This window comes from Halyomorpha halys, unplaced genomic scaffold, assembly GCF_000696795.3.
Source record: "Halyomorpha halys isolate HHAL.00 unplaced genomic scaffold, Hhal_1.1 Scaffold1492.1, whole genome shotgun sequence".
Classification (NCBI taxonomy): domain Eukaryota; kingdom Metazoa; phylum Arthropoda; class Insecta; order Hemiptera; family Pentatomidae; genus Halyomorpha; species Halyomorpha halys.
This window is the reverse complement of record NW_027111780.1, coordinates 12217-16416: the sequence shown is the minus strand read 5'-3', so window position 1 is coordinate 16416 and position 4200 is coordinate 12217. Positions and strand designations below refer to the sequence as shown.

The 4200-nt window shown below is 25.5% G+C and overlaps 1 protein-coding gene across 4 annotated transcripts in view; it reads left to right on the top strand.

The window, feature by feature from the left end:
- The window catches only part of H (Hairless), a 70949-nt gene extending 67869 nt beyond the window's left edge, over positions 1–3080 (top strand). For all 4 annotated transcript variants that reach the window (XM_014435025.3, XM_014435024.3, XM_067049777.1 and 1 more), the window contains exon 8: positions 1706–3080. The gene's annotated coding sequence lies outside the window, so the exon portion shown is untranslated. The remainder of the gene's footprint in view (positions 1–1705) is intronic.
- The last annotated feature ends 1120 nt before the right edge of the window (positions 3081–4200 follow it).

Below are 4200 nucleotides of genomic sequence, written 5' to 3'. Positions count from 1 at the left end.
ACGCACCACTCTCCTACGAGACTGGCACACCTCTCCGCTTCTGTCTTTAGTCTTGATTTTGATGATTTAAACTTTCATTCTAATAATTGTAATATAGAATAACCCTTTCCAAGGTACATGCTTTCAGAAGTTAAATTTTTTCTAAGTTTAACGTCGTTTCGGCCAAAATTCTTGTTTGAAATTTGAATTAGAATTTAACTTATATATAATGAAATTTCTTGTTTGAGATAAAATTGTTTAGTAGTTAAAAAAAAAGCATCCATTAGATTTCAACACTTTTATTATCCTAAACATTCCCTACGTTTCAGCCTTTCCAGCCGTTTTCAAGGACCTATCAATAAAAAAAATGTTTAAATACATTATATTCATTATAAATTTAATTTTAAATACATTATGAAAAAATTACATTTTCTACCTTATTACACTACCACAGCCAAACATTGTTAATCAACATAATTGCTGGACATTTTGCCTTTGTCAATTATTTATCTTTAGTCAATTTTCTTTAAAGTTTCTTAAATTATGAAAACATTATGCACTAATAAATTAAATCTTTATTACAATGTCTAAAGTACTTAAGTTCTAAGTTTATAGAATGTTCTGGTGTTATGGCTGTCATTTCAACTGAAATTCTCATTTGAAATTTGAATTAGAATTTAACTTTCTTGATTTCTGAACATGAAAGTTTTTGATCGGAATCACTGTTTAGGAGTTATAATAAAAAAGTCCCAAAATATTTTGTTAGGCCTAAAAAGCTATTTCCATTTAATTTATAATCTATGGGTCATATGACTAGACTTCATAAGAATAAAGTTTTATATCTTTGTAATTTAATAGGCCTTTGAAGTTTAAAGACTGTCTGAATCCTTTAAGTGCTTTAAATAATTGAAAAAGTACTACAAATTTTGTTCTAGACATAAAAATATTAAAAGTGAAGATTACAAATATGGGTTCACAAATTTCAATAAAATTTTCAAAAACTACTAGCTGTTACCAACTTACAGTACAGTTTCACCATGAAATAATGATATAGGTTGCAAAATATTAGAGTGTCCGACTATGACTCAAAAAATGACTCATTTAGGATATTTGTAAATATGTGTTTTTTTTAATATTAGTGTCCAATAAATAACTTCATAAACCTCTAACTCCCAATTCAAAGTTAACTGTATCAACATTTGATAAATGCTTTTAATAAGTTAAAAAATGATAGTAGTGAATAATGTATAATCATTAGAATTTAATGTATATCTGATTAGGTAAAAAATATTGTTGGTTCAAGTAAATTTTCCTTGGTCTGGGAAAATTTGGAAAAAAAAACTGGAAAAGCTAGGGAATTTCTTCAAGCCATTTTGCTAGGGGAAAAAAAGAGGTTAGTCTATAAAGGGGAGCTAGACCTGCTACAGTACTAGTATCTCTAACTCCAATTTATCTTCGATTTTAAAGCTAAGCAGATTAAAAGCTTTTCATTTTTACATTTGTTAAGAATTTGGTTTTCATTTTAATGTTTTATTAGTGGTATACATTTCTGAAAATCTTAGTTTATTTTAACTGTTGTATTACATAAAATGATATATAGGATTAGTTTTATTGTTTTGATTAATATGATTAAATAAAACAGGAAATAGGCTGTTGTTTATATAATGTCAAAGTTTCTGTAATGTTTAACAATTTGAATAGATTTCTTGTTGAATTTTATTTTCAGGGTACTGATTCTCAACACAAGAAAAATATCTTAGGTATGGGTTTCTTCCCTCCCTTAAATGATGGCAACAATTTATATTGTAACACTGAAGTCTTTAGTAATTAGTAATTTTTTTTTCTATTTACGACAAACTATAAGGAAATAGTTGTAAAATATCATCTGTAGTCATTTACATCTCCTTATTGTTATAGCATTAATTATTTTTATTATTATAGTTACAAATATTATTATTATTGTAATATGACAAATGCATTTAGTCACATTTATAGTATTTTATTTTGTAAAAGACTGTAAATACTTTAGGATTATTTGTGATTAACAAAGATATTAATGTAATATGTATTATTTTTATATGTGTAAATATTATTTATTTTTTATAACAATTAGGAAGAATATTAACATTTGTTAAAGGTATATAACCAGATCTTTTCATTAAAAAATAATGTAACATTAATATTTAAAAGTATTACCATTGTCTTCATTTAAAAATTTCACATTTGACCCTTATTTTCTTTTCATATATTAAAACTATATTTATTTATGTTTGCATGTGAGTGTGTTAGTTTGAATGCATGAGGCATGCTTGTGCGTGCGTATGCGTGTGTGTATATAAAAGTATTTTATTTATTTATTTTTTACATTATTTTATTTTAATCTATAAGTTTTTCTTCCTTCATCTTTATTTATTTATTTTATTTTATTTCTGTCATATTTGACCAAGTTACTCATTTTTGATCAGTGACCAAAGGCTATTGATTTGGACATTCTTGTTTTCGAATTGTGAGTAACATAACTGGCCACAAGTGCTAAGTTGATAAAATTATGCTCAAAGAACAGTATTGTTTTCTATCTAGTAGATAGTAGGTGTACCAAAGTTATGGCCATGTTTTACTCTTGAGAATTCTCTGTTGTATACGTTTTTTGGAAAAGCTAAAGATATTTCATTAATTTACTTATTATTTCATTTTTAATTTATTTATAATTATCTTTATTTATCATGAGAATTATTAAGCATTCCAAAATACAGTTCATTCAGTCATTTTTTCCCATGTTACTGTTAATGATTATGGAATTTATTGTTAATTTTTACATATTGATAATAACAATGTCTGTTTGCCAGCTTTATATATTTCATATAATTTAGAAGTGATTTGAACCAAATTTATTTAATTAATATCATGCAATATTGAGGTATACAGAGTTGCTATTGTTAATAACAGTTTCGTAATGTAATTATTTAAGGATCTGCATTTGTTTAAATAATGAGAGCTATAATAACTTCAGTAATTTGTAATAATGATTAAATCATTTGCTGGTATTTTCCATGTATCTTCCTTGTAATTATAATAAAACCATCAATACGATGTGTATTTAATCGCATGTTTATCCATTATTATTTACCACAAAGAACTTTTTTTTTTAATATACTATGAATTGAAAGGTATTCACATTATCTGTATTGGGTATATTTTCAGTTATTATTTATGTTTTATATTAATATGAAGTATATTTATAATTCTATGAATGTTTTCGGAAGGGATTCAATACTTTTAAATTCATTGTTCCATCTTAAAATAACCAAGTTAAAATGATACCTCAGAAATAATCAATAATCGTTGAAAGTATTGATTTAAAATTTGGGGAATATCTAGGTAAATCAAAGACTAGATGAGACATAGTTTTCAAAACCTTGTATTTCGTATTAATATGAAATATATGTATATGATGTTTTTGTTTCTTATATCTTAATATAATATTAATATAATCTCTCTTAAGAGATAATTGAAAATTTAATGTTTTTAAAGTTTAACATCAATAAAAATGATTCTAGTGAGAAAGAATTATTACTACTAGAAGTTGAGCAATTTTACTTATTTTTAAATTTCTTTACATTATTTTACTGTCCATCAGTTCAGCTGAGGTAAACTAGGGTGTACATGAGATATTTTAAGCCTGTCAACTCATGAAAACAGCAAGAATACTTTAATTTTCATTAGATTAGTATATGTTTTCTTAGACAAATAATCTCTTTTTCTTGAATACAAGTATAAAAAAAATCATTATCCAGTTTATTTTCTGTCAAGTTTCCCTAAATCCTAATTTAGTAGCTTGGATTTTAGGAAATTAAATGATAATTCATGGTAAAATTACAAAATATTATGATTTTCATCTATTAGTGAACTTTACTTTATTGCTAATCATTTCATTATATATTCAGTAAACGTAGTAGCCTTAAAAATAATAGAAAAAATTGTTACTTTAATTCATGAGTGTGTGTATGTTTAATCTCAATTGACGATTAATACAAGCCAAATTACTACTTATATTAAATTAATACAATATGTTTTTAATTTTCGTATATCTCTAGTATGATAGTACTACAGTAGGTAATTGTTTCCCTCAGCTCCCCCAAAATGGCGGAAGGCCATTTTTTCCAAACGTGAGCATACTGCCAGTCCTGAACGGAGCCGAGAGTCTCCGGAGGTGCCCGATTC